Below are 13,737 nucleotides of genomic sequence, written 5' to 3' on the forward strand. Positions count from 1 at the left end.
ATTCTGATGAAACAGTTTGATTTTTTGCTGAAGCTTTTTATATACAGCCTTCATTAGTTTGGTTGGCAACAAAAAGACTGTCGAATGAAGCTTTCTGAGCTTCATAAATCTTCTCTGCTTCTTCCAGCACCTCTCTGTGTAGGAACCCAGGTTTCACAACATCCTAGGCTCTGGTCCAGCACATCAACACTTTCTTCAGTACCAATCTAGTACTGAGTGAATAATACATTTTTCAGTTCAGTGGCTGAACCAAAACATCAAATAATTCAGTTAATTTCAAACTGCTTTTCTTCAGTTTTTGTCACAGAAATGAAAAACTGAAAACAAAAATTGGATGTGTTGAACAAAATACTGAAAAATTTTCCACAGGTCTACACTCATCTAACTTTTATGTGGCACAATCCACTTTCCACTTAAACTTCATTTTGCTTTCCAAGACCATTGAGCAGGTGAAAGTACATCAGGAATAAAGACCTAGGGCCAGATGCTCAGCTGGTGTAAATTGATGTAGCTCCATCAGTCAGTGGTGCAACAGCTGATTTATAGCAGCTGAGGAATTAGCCCATTTTAACTGATAAGAAAAAGCCAAATTCATGCCCAAGTAGAAACAATAGAGTAGCATATTCTCCAGTAGCTGATTATTTTAAATTGGCAATATGCACCATTTAGCAGAGAACACATAGTTGACTCAGTCTTCTTGTCACAACCCTGAAAATCTTGAACTGGGTTCTCCCTGCTCCCACCCAGCATCGTGCTACTAGCCAACCAAGCAGGAGTGACCATGAAACCTGAAGTTCCATCAGGGAGGGTTTCCCTGGACCTGATTGGAGAAACACAGGGAACTCTGATTGGTCATGGCTTCCTGCCTATTTAGACCCAAAGAGAGGCACAGGAAGTTTTCTGCACAACTGGGCTCTCCTGGCTGCTATATTGGATCCCATCTTCTTGCCTGAACTGGAGCCCTGGTTCCCTGCTTTGATCCATGTTCCTTTCTCGTTGCCAATCCTTGCCCTGATCTCTGAATTTGGCTCTGACCCTTCGTTTGACTCTCTGACTCCCAACTCCAACCTCTAGACCTGGCTGCCTATGTCCTGACCCCAATGTTTTGTGAGAACCACTACCCCAGGAAGTGAGCCTAGGACAGGAATAAGGATGGAGCCAATTGGTCAATCTCAGCTCTGAGAAGAACTAGGGTTCTCTGAGTGGACTGCTTGCCTCCAGGAAAACAACCAAGCACTACAACCTTGAACTGCATAATTGACCAGTGAGCACCAACTGTTTGTGGGAGCAGGTGAGCCAACTCTGCATGAAGATCACAATGCTGTGAGCATGACCCATGGTATGTGACCCTAAGCAGGGTCCCTTGACTCCCCTGCCAGAATGGTTTCACGGTAAGTCTTTGTCCGGCAGCACCAGGAAATATTGCAATTTGGGGTAACAGTCTCTGCAATTTGCACTGATCTTGGGATCTTCTGTCTGGTACTCCATGATCCCCCTTCACCATTGGTGAACACAAGAAGTCAGATTCCCTTCAGAATTTTACCAGTGATGCTGCTGAGAACAAGCCAACATTGATCTAACCTCCAATCCAAGAAAATCTCAGATAAGAATGGCTGCCCAGACTGTTATACTCTCAGACCCTATGGCAGAACTCCCCATAAATACCTAGACATCACTGATATGTTTGAAAAGAAAAACACAGATATTCTCCTCGCTACATCCAGCCTATAATTACCCAACAGATTTGCAACAAGGAGTGCAGGTTCAATTTGGGCGAAGGTATGCCAGGTCAGAGCCCAAATTGGCAGAATTATGAGATTATCTCCAAGAAAATCTAGCAAAAGGGTTCATTCATAAATCAAGATTGCCAACTGGAGCAGTAGTCATCTTTGTTAAGAAGAAAGATGGCAGGCTCCAGCTCTGTGTAGATTACCAAGCCTTGAATCAAATCACAACCAGGAATTGATACTGTCTGTCCCTAGTTCCTGAGATGTTGGTAATGACTGCTTTGTTACCCACAAAAAAATCTAGGGCACCCCGCCTATACCCTACTGAGAGCTCAAGGTGTGACCTAATCAATTTAGGTACCTGCCCTTTCCCATGGGGCTCAGGGCTCTACAGATCTGCGGAATCTTTTCCCAGTGACAGAGCCTTACACAGATGTGCTCTAAACATCTATATATTAGCAACACACACAGGATACATACACCAAGCAAATCTCCTATGCTCACCACTCCCAATACACAGACAAAATTCACCGAATGGCCAGTCAGGATTCTCTTTTCTGGGTGTTTCCGGAAATGCCTCTGCATGTCACAGTCATGCAGAGAGGTCAGAGTTCTAGCAGCTTGATGTTAAATTCCAGTCCAGAGATGGTTCCAGAAGAGCATTGCTTTTATTACATTATATAGGTAAAACTAGCTGCCTCCTTTAACTTCACTAAACCTATCACATTAGTCAATACCCCTAGGTAACAAAATTTAACCAGTCACGCACTGGCACCTATGTTTTTTCCTCCCTGCTCGACTCTTTTTACATTTGACCTCTCTTGCCCAAATTGTAACTTACTTATGACCTTCTTTTTGTGTGCAGATGGCCAGCATAAATTCACTGGTCAGAATTTATCTGATCTATTTTACCAGTTCTTGGGGGTCTTTCTGTTTCTTCCCTAAACTTCTCAGTGCCTGGGTGTCTCTACTTTACAAGCCATGGTATTAGAACTCTTGTTAGGGGCATTCCTGAGATGGGGGCACCTTAGCGGCAGTGGAGCATTTTTTTTCTTAATTTTAGTGGGGATCTCCCTGAGTTTCACCCAAGGCTGGTGTAGTATAGGGAGAGTGAAATCTCAGGCCGACACTGGATTGTGTGGGGAATGCCTGAATATTTATGAAGTTTGACCTTTGGGGGTGGAGGGGCGTACAATTTCATGCTTATTAGAGGGGGTGATAAATGGAAAATGGTATTTAGGACATTTTGTAGCCACTTTGATTATTTAGTAATGTTGTTTGGTCTACTGAATGCCCCAGGCACTTTCCAGCATTTCCTCAGTGATGTGTTACGAGATATATTAGACCAATATGTTGAAGTATATCTTGACAATATACTTATTTTTTCCGACAAACCAGAGCAGCACAGTTTCCGCATCATAACAGTCCTAGAGAGACTACAGCAACACGGCCTTTATGCTAAATTAGAAAAATGCACCTTCGGTCAAACCACTATAGAGTTCCTGGGTTTTATCCTGTCTCCTGAAGGAATTAAGATGGATCTGCACAAGGTCCAGGCTGTTTGTGATTGGGCCGCATCTCAACATGTCAGTGACTTACAATACTTACTAGGCTTTTCCAACATTTATCGTTGGTTCATCCCAAACATCTCAAAGCAGATCATACCTCTCACAGGCCTATTCTATAAGAATGTTCAGTTACATTGGCCCTTGAGGCCCCAAATGCTTTTGAAGAGTTAAAGCTAGCCTTTACCACTGCTCCTACATTGGCTCACCCAGATGCCATGCAGGCTTTTGTTGCAGAAACAGATGCCTCCAGTATGGTGACTCAAGCAGTAGTTTCACAAAAACCTGGTGCTGAAGAGATTTTACATTCTTGTGCCTATTTCTCCCAGAAACTCATCCGCACAGAGCAGAACTATGAAATCCTGGACAAAGGACTCCTAGCCATCAAAACAGCCTTAAAGGAGTGGTGTCATTACCTTGAGGGGGGTCAGCATTTGGTCCAGGTTTTTAGCAAATATAAAAATTTAGAGTACCTGTGCAAGGCTAGAGCACTGAATTAGCAATAATTTCAGTGGGCCTCATTCTTTTCACAGTTCAACTTTATTTTCCTTGTCCTGGAATTAGAAGTGGCAAAGCTGATGCCTTGACCCAGAGGGGGAATATTACATTGACCCAAAGGTCCAAGCTAGGAACAATCTCATAAATTTAAACCCCATAATTTCCTGAATGCCACTGTCTGACAGGATTCATTTTCTTTAATCCATTCTGTCTCTGCTTCGAGAATACCTTCCAATGAGTTAGCTGCAATAAACAAACAGCCGCGTGACACTAAGGAGGGAGTCCTGTTTAGGAAGGGACATATCTACTTTCCTCCAAGTCCCCCACATGTGGCCACATTACAACTATACCTCTAATTCTCACTAGCAGGACAGCTGGGGCACTTCAAAATGCAACATTGAATATCCTGTTTCTTCTGATGGCTCCGAATGCATTCTACAACATAGTCAATTGTTGCTTCCTATAATGTGTGCACTTATGCCAAGACAACACACAGTATATCATTTGTCTCCCTTCTATACCTGGAACCCCCACCTAGGTCTTGAGCAACTATTGTGTTAGATTTTATTGTAGACCTGACAGAGTCCAATGGGTTTACATGAACCCATGGTTCACATGGTTTATATGGTTTACATGATCATGAAAGTCATAGACAAAAATGGCCTATTTGTTCCCTGTGTCTGCCCACCCTCATTTGAAGGAACATCCCAGTTATGGATAACCCATGTGGTCCATCTCCATGGTCTCCCAACTCACATTCTCTCTGAATATGGCCCTCAATTCATCTTGGTTCTGGTGGGAGGTACTGCAAATTCTGGGGGTCCACACACACCCCTTCTCAGCCTACCATCCTCAGATCCATGGCCAAACAGAAAGAGCAAACCAAACCTTGGAGCAGTTCCTAGAATGCTACACCAGCTGCATGATGATGATTGGTCCTCACAATTACCACATGCAGAATTTGAATACAAAACTTCAGTCACAGATCAGAGCCCTTTGAAAACTATGGCTTCTATTCATGGTTCCACTTAGGATTACCTGCATCTTCCTACAACCCAACATCTTTGGATTGGATTCTGCAATTCTATCAAATGCAGGAGACACTGAGGGACAGTCTTGAAAAAGCAAAATTGGATTATAAAAGGCATGCAAACTAGCATTGTCAACCATGTCACCCTTATTTGGTGGATGATAAAGTGTGGCTCTCAGCAAAACATCTTCATAAGGATAGGATTTCCTGCAAATTGTACAACCAGTTCCTTGGTCACTATCGAATCAGATGACAGATCAACCCAGTCACCTTTGAGCTCCACCTGCCTCGTTTCCGCAGGGTCCATCCATGTTTCATTGCTCAAACCATAGACAGAAAATCACTTCCCTTACAGGGATCAACCACCTTCTCCACCAGTACATGTGCAAGGTTATGAAGAGTACATTGTCCATGAGGTCCTAGATTCCAAGATTAAGAGGGGAAAACTCTGGTATCTAATCAACTGGGAAGGGTATGCTTCAGAGGAGCATACTTGGGAATCAGCAGAAAACATTCATGCCCCTGCTGTACTCAAGTCATTCCACAAACACTACTCCGAGAAATCCATTCCAGCACAACCTCAAAGGGGTACTATCATGACACTGGGTCTGCAGCGTTCCCAGTCAATTTTTGCCACCCTGCTCTCACATAGCAGCTCCTTATTAACCAACCAAGGAGGGCAAACCATGAAACCTGAAGTTACATCACGGAGGTCTTCACTGGGCCTGATGGAGGAACCCTGGGAATGCTCGACAGGGCTTCCTATTTAAACCCAAAGAGGCACAAGAAGTTGTCTGAACAACTGCACACTAGCTGATCCTTGCTCCTGGTCTCTGACTCCATCTCTGACCCTTGGCTCAACTACTGACTCTAACTTTGGGTCTGATGCTTAGCTCAACTTCTGCCTCCTGCTCCAACCACTGGACCTGGCTGCCTACATCACAGCCCCAAAACCTCTTAACATGGGTTTCAAGGAAAAATCTTAACTCAATATTTCAGAATATAATTGGGATGCATTAGGCAAAATACATTTGTGACTCCTTTGATTCATTTCTTCATGAACACTCATGCAAGCAAAATTTTGTTTGTAAGAATGTTCATAGATAGAGAAACTACTATTAATATTCTTGTGATTAGGTACACAAACATAAATCCTCATGAAAATATGTGTATATACAAGAGTATTAATGTTAAAAATATTCCTACTGCCATCCTGCAAGCTCTTTGTGAATTTGGGTGTCATTTAGTCAGGTAGCAGTAAAAAATGCACGTGACAGTTGACCAAACAAGCATTTCTAATAATGAATAAATAAAGCAATACTCATGGTGATTAGGTCCAAAATATGTTTGTATTAAAAAAACATCAACTGGACACACTTATATAAGGAATAAGTTTGTATATATTGTCTGTTGGTCCATTATTCCAGAGCAGTAAAGTGGACTGAATTGCACTGAATACATTATTTATTGAAAATAGTTCACCAAGCTCTATTTGGGAGTTTGGGGAAAATATTATTTGTTTATTTTAAAAACAAACAAGAATAGTATTGATAGCACATCTCCAGCTGAAATAGGCAGTTTTGCTTCTAGCTGATGCATTTTGAGTTGCTTTCTGGGTACTTCAGGGATTTAGGGAGGTGCATTTTTACTGTAAAATAGTTGTGCATAAAAATAAAAGTCCTATTACTATACTGTACATATGCTTATTTGTCCTTGTGTACTTTGTTAATTTCTGTATTTATCTATTTGGATTGTAAAGTTATTTTTTTCCTTCTAACAGTAAAATGATTAGCGAGATGCTAAGACTAAGGCCTTGTCTACACTACAGAGTTTTGTCAACAAAAGGCAGTTTTTGTTGACAACAATGAACGCATACACACTCCGATGGGACTTTTGGCTGCAAAAATGCCATGTTTTGGCGACAAAATAAAACCACCTTGATGAGAGACATAAAGCTTTTTGCACAAAATTTTTGTCCACAAAGTGCCAGTCTGGATACCAGGCTTCATGTTATCACTTTAATTAGCTTCCAGGAGGTGTCCTACAATTCCCATCCTGACCGCTCTGGTCAGCAGTTTGAAATCCACTGCCATGCAGCTAGGTCTAGTGGTTGGAACTCCAGTGTCCCTCCCCCTTAAAAGCCCCAGGAATTTTTGAAATTCCATTTTCTGTTTACTTGGCATGGAGAGGTCTCATCTCATCTTCCCAGGTGACCATGGCGGCTGCACGCAGCAAATGCTCTCCTGCTTGGACCACTGCAGAGCTGCTAGATCTGCTCAGTATATGGGGAGAGGAAGCTGTGTAGTCCCAGCTTTACTTCAACCATAGGCATTTGTGCAGATTTCAGGAGCTTTGTGTGAAAAAGGGTTATGACCAGGACACGGTGCAGTGCACAGCAAGGGTAAAGGAGCTGAGGCAGGAAAACCATCACTGCAGTGCTGTACCTAAGACTTGTCAGTTTCTATAAGGAGCTGGATGCTATCCTCGGTGGTGACCCCACCTGTACTGTTAAGAACGCCATGGATACTCCGGCGGGTCTAGAGGCGGTGGAACAAGGACCTAACCCAGAGGACAAATTCACTGATGAAGACGTGGTGTTAGACAACAATGTGGAGCCCCCGGTGGGGCAGGTAGCTAGGAACTGTCCACCACTCCAGAGGTGTTTAGCCAGTCTCAGAAGTTGCTATCTGGCGATCAAGAGGCAGGAGAGGAGACACCTGGTAAGTGGCTCTAGTTTGTGTAGTGCAGAGGTGGGTTCAGGGTATAGAAATGTACAAGGCTGGCTGTGTTTCTGTATGCTGGACATTTCCCTGTGCAGCTAATTAGTACAGCAGAACAGGATGTTGATGCACGCCAAGATCTCACGGGAATCTTCCACAGAGATCTCTAGGAAATTTTCCTGTAGGTACTTGGCAATCCTCTGCCGAAGGTTCCTTGGCAGAGCTGCTTCATTCCTTCTGCCATTGTAGGAAACTTTCCCACACCATTCAGAAATCACTTGTGCAGGGTCCAAAGCAGCGCATAGGGGAGCAGGATAGGGACGAGGGACGAAGCCACAAACATGTAGTAGATGTACCCTCACTTTCCTGCTTATCCTCAGCAGTGAGATATCTGCTCAAGTGACTCCTGCCAATGAAAAAGTGAGGGAGAATTTAGATTTTTCCCCCTAGTCGGTTGCAGCACAACCCTTGCAGAGTGCTCATTTCCCCATGTAGAAGCACCCCCACTTCCCAGCCAACAGTCACCATGCTTTGGGTGTTCGCGGAGATGTGTGCTTGCAAATGGTTAGTGAGAAAGTGATTGTTATGTTACCAGAGGTGTATTTTACTGAAATGTTTCAATGCTGTGTGTGAATTTAACACTCATGCTTCGGTGCATTGTTTCTTGTGCTTTGGCAGATGTGGCCTTGAGGGATACCCCACATACACCGGCAGAGTGTCTCCACCAGATAAGAAAGTGCCCAAGATGGAGCAAAGAAGATATGTTCCAGGAGGTACTGCACTTTTCCAATGCAGAGAAAATGGAACACAAGGAGTGTAGAGAAGCTGAAAGACAGGACAGAAAAGAAAATCAGGAGTTTGTTAAGGAAGCTACTGTGTAGGTGATTAAAGTCATGGAGGAACAACTGCAGATGCTGAAGTCCTTAATAATGCTCCAGACTGAGCAGATCAGTGCTCACCTTCCCCTGCAGCACATTCAGAACTCTTTTCCATGCCCCATCCCCCAAATCCACCCACACATTGCTTTCCGCTTTCTGGGACTTCTCAATTTTTCCTTCACTCCACCCTCTTGGACAACTTTCAAAATGATAGTTGGACCTACACACAGTTCTGAAAGTCTGCCCTTCCCTGGTACCTCCCTTCCCACCAAGTGTGTGTGTGTGTGTGTGTGTGTGTGTGTGTGGTTTCTTATGCAATAAAAGCAAAGTTTTTGAATGATAACTCATCTTTATTTGTGTCCTCCAAATTGAGATAGCAGACACTACCAAGACATACACAGGCAGTTTAATCATTTGCTTACTGGAATGTAAGGCCCCAAATTTCACCATTTTTCCAAAGAAAACTACATTGCAGCACCAGTTACAGAGACATTACTGGTTCTCATTTTCAAAGCATTGCCTCAAAGCCTCCCTGATTCAAATTGCTCCCCTCTGGTAGCCCTGGTATCTGGCTGCTCAAAATCAGCAGCCAGGTGGTCTGCCTCAACACTCCACCCCTAAGAAAACCTTTCACCTGTACCTTCACAAAGATTATGCAACATACAACATGCAGCTATGAACATGGGAATATTATCCTCATTGAGCTCTCACCTGCAATTAAGGCATCACCATTGTGCCTATAGTCTGCCAAAGGCACATTCCACCATCATCCAGCACCTACTCAGCCTGTTGTTGAACCTCTTCTTACTGTTGTTCAGGTTTCCCATGTCAGGTTTCATGAGCCATGGCTGTAAGGGGTACGCTGGGTCTCCCAGGATCACTATGGGCATTTCAACATATCCCACTGTAATCTTCTGGTCTGGAAAGAAAGTCCCCGCTTGTAGTTTTATATACAGGCCAGTGTTCCTGAAGATAAGTGCATCATGCACCTTCCCAGACCACCCCGTGCTAATGGCAGTGAATCACCCATGGTGATCCACGAGAGCCTGGAACACCATGGAGAAGTATCCCTTTCTATTGATATACTTTGACATAAGGTGGTCTGGTGCCAAAATTGGAATGTGTGTGCCATCTATAGCCCCTCTACAGTTAGGGAAACCAATCTACAAAGCCACCCACTATTTCACCCGCATTTCCCAGAGTCATGGTCTTTGTAGCAGGATGTGATTAATTGACCTGCAAACTTGCATTAACACAGACTAATGTTCGACTTCCTGACTCCAAATTGATTTGCGGCCAACCAGTAGTAGTCTGGAGTCGCCGCACTACACTGCTACACTTCTACACTGCTTCTCTACGGATAGGCCAGCTCTCATTCTGGTGTCCTTGCACTGTAGTGCTGGGGCGAGCTCCACACAACAGTTCCAGGAAGTTGGCTTTCCGCTTCCAAAAAGTCTGTATCCACTGCTTGTTATCCCAGACCTGCAAGACGATGTGATCCCACCAGTCAGTGCTTGTTTCCCGAGTCCAGAAGTGATGGTCCACTCTCTGCAGCTTGTTCTGTGAATGCCAAAAGCAACCTAAAGTTGCTCCTATCCATATCACACAGCATGTCAGGCAAAATGCCGCGAAAGAAAGCCAGAAGCCCATGGAATGCTGGGACAGAAAACAATGCATCATGGGACATTGAGCCCAGTTCCAAGATGTGCCATGACCTAGTGGCAGAAGGTGTCAAGCTGGATTGTGGGATAGGTACCCACAGTCATTTCTCACACTGTCAATGATAGGAAGCATCCTAGCTTAGTCTGTGGAGGCTGCTGAAGGGAGAGGACACAGACTGCAGGCTCTTCCAAGGGAGTGGCTGCAGGCCCCCACCCCAGCAGCAAGGCACGCAGAGGCCCAAGTGGACCCCACTCTGCCTGATGAGCCCAGAGAAGAGACTATGCTGGCAGGAGCTAGGCCATTTGAGAACCCCAGAGATCCGGGGGAACCATGGAGCCTCACTGAGGGAGGAAGGGGAGGAAGCAGCTCAGGGGACATAGAACCTTCTCCAGTGAGTGCATGGGGGAACCGGTCAGCGTGTTTCAGGAGAATCCCTGCTGACTCAGTGGTGAGTGCTCCCACCACCACCAGAGCCCTGGGATGGGACTTGGAGGACCAGGGAGGGCCCAAGTTCCCATCCCCTGGGTGCCACAAACTCCTAACTGGTGTCCCACTGCCCCAGTGGGCCAATAGGCCACACAATCCTACAGAGGTGGGCTACACTACTGACTGGCTGTCGGGCCACACTGCCCTGAGGGAAAGGGCTGCTTACTGACTCCAGCCACTAGGCCTCACTACCACATTTTGTAGTCAGGGTCACGAACATAGGAGCTAACAAACTGCTGTACAGTTTTTCCTTCTTCTCCCCATACGGATCCCAGTCCCCGTGACAGGATGTACCTACCCTGTGACAGATGCTTATTCTGGGGCAAGAGGTGAAAGCACTAGATGGAGATGTACAGGATTTTCAAAGGGGACTGCTGGGTGGGCAGGATATGTATGTGAGACAAGTCCACGCAAATGGGCCAGACTGCTAATATCTTTTACTAAATTGCCTGGACCCCATTCTATTATTCACTGCAAGTGAATCCAAAGAAACACATTTAATTTCACTTTGAACTTTGGCATCCCTTCGGGTGCTTACGGACTGAAGAGACTATGTAAGTGGGATTCAGAAACTCCTTTTCAAGATCCAAGCATGTTACATAGTCAGAATCCATGTGATTACCAGCCCTTGATGTCACATATTTAGGGCCTAATTTTTAGTTGACCTAAGTGCACAGCTATGTCTTTGAAAACAGATCATTATGTGGATACAGGAGGGTGTGTCCTTATATGCTCAACTGAGTGCTTATGCAAGCTTCTTTGAAAATATGGCCTTCAATAACTGTCTTAATCACAAAAGCATGAGAGTGCTGATATATTTTTTATTAAAAATGACTTTGATGGTCTGCAACTCGTGTCTGTTCTTTAACTCTTCGAGTGTTCTGCACTGGAAATAGAATCATAGAATCATAGAATATCAGGGTTGGAAGGGACCCCAGAAGGTCATCTAGTCCAACCCCCTGCTCGAAGCAGGACCAATTCCCAGTTAAATCATCCCAGCCAGGGCTTTGTCAAGTACTTTGTCAAATACTCCTAGGCCATTCCACTTTAATGAGACTATGTTAATTTAAATTAAATCTGGCTGGTTTTGTTTAAACATCACTAATCCAAAAAATGACATGCATAGCTTTTGCCTTCTATGCCCCATCTTGAAGGAATTCCTGCCAGAGCTGAGCACAAATGAAAAAAATGAGGAGAAATCCTGATATGTGCAAGAATAACACTGAAGGATTATTTAATCACATCACTGTGTTTAATCACATAGGCGTTGAGGAGCTGGGATTTCCCTACGCCCGCAGCAGGTGTACACCTCCCATAACTTTCCCCGTTACCTGCGCTTGCCAAATCAGTTATAAAAGTAAAAAACTTGCTTGTGCCCCAGCTTAGTGGCACAGGAGCCAGCAAATAGCACTGAAAACAGGGGAGTTTGACTGGGAGTTTGGAAGGGGAGTTTGGGGCAAAGACTAAGAGAGCCAGGCAGAGGAACAGACAGGCTAGTGAAGGGAGTGTGTGCTGTTTTGGCAGTGTTTTGGTGCTCATTGGGGGATTGTTTTGTTGTGGGTGGTGGTGTTTTGGTTTGGTTTGTGTTTCCCAGACTAACAGGATTTAGGTGAGAAGGCGATGACAGATACAGAGGCAGCAGTGGAAGTGACCCAAGTAGTGGAACACACTATGACGATGACTGGATGTAGAAGCTGCGGCATGTACATGATCCTGGAGGGGGTATCTGAAAAGAGTTTCGTCTGCATGAAGTGCCGCCTGATAGAGCTAATGGAAGAAAAGACCCGAGGACTGGAGATGCAGGTGGAAACTCTGGTCGAGTTTAGAAGGGAATTTAAGTGGATGATGGAACAAAGACATGAGGAGGTTGAAGGGACAAGCTCAGACTTGCAGATGGAACCAGGACCGAAGAACTCTGAGGGGAGACTGCTGGGTGAGGAGAGTGGACAGTGGGAGCATGTGACTGAGAGAACCAGGCAGAGGAAAAGACTGGCTACTGAAGGAGAAATAGAGCTCAGGAACTGGTTTGTGGACTTGGAAAATGAAGAAGGGGCAAAGCAGGCAGTCACTGAAGGTGAGAGGGCAAAGAAGAAGAGAAAAGCAGCTAGTCCTATGGGAAGAGGGCAAGAGTCAATGGAGGTAACCCCAAATAAGCCCCAGGAGGATACAGGATGGGTTGCAGAGGATTGCAAGGGACAATAGGAATCGAGAGGACTTGCAGCCAGAGGGAACAGGGATAGACTGGAGAATCGCACCATCACCAGGAAAAGGCAAGACTATGTGATTGGGGACTCCTTACTGAGAAGAATGGACAGGCCTGTAACAAGAGGTGATCCAGAGAACAGAAGGGTGTGCTGTCTGCCGGGTGCTAAGATACGGGATGTGGACCTGAGGATGAAGAGGAGCATAACGGAAGTGGGAAAGAATCCACTGATTGTCCTTCATGTGGGAACAAATGATACAGCTAGATTCTCGCTGGAACGTATCAAGGGAGACTATGCCAGGCTGGGGAAGAAGCTTAAGGAAATCGAGGCTCAGGTGATCTTCAGTGGGATTCTGCTATTCCTAGAGAAGGACAACAAAGGTGTGACAAAATTATGATGCTCAACAGATGGCTCAGGCAGCGGTGCTATAAGGAGAGCTTTGGGATGTATGGCCACTGGGAAACATTCATGGACAGAGGAGTGTTCTCTTGGGATGGACTTCACCTGACTAGGGAGGGAAATAGACTTCTAGGATGGAGGATGGCACAACTGATCAAGAGCGCTTTAAATGAGGAATCTGGGGGAAATGGTTGGGAGATGTCCAGGTAATCTCCACACCAGATTTTAACATTGAGAGGGAAGAAAAAGAAGTAAGAGAGGATACAGCTGTGGGTAGGAGAATGGACATAAGGAGGAAGGGTAGTGTACATACTAGTCTAATAGGTGATACTGGCGGTAGAATGTCTGCACCTAATTGGGTAAAGAATGTGAGCGAAGCCAAACGGCAAACATTAAGATGTTTGTACACTAATGCGAGGAGTCTAGGTAACAAAATGGAGGAACTAGAGCTACTGGTGCAGGAAGTGAAACCAGACATTATAGGGATAACAGAAACATGGTGGAATAGTAGTCATGACTGGAGTACAGGTATTGAAGGGTACGTGCTGTTTAGGAAAGACAGAAATAA

Source organism: Lepidochelys kempii, chromosome 2 (assembly GCF_965140265.1).
Source record: "Lepidochelys kempii isolate rLepKem1 chromosome 2, rLepKem1.hap2, whole genome shotgun sequence".
Taxonomy (NCBI): Eukaryota; Metazoa; Chordata; order Testudines; family Cheloniidae; genus Lepidochelys; species Lepidochelys kempii.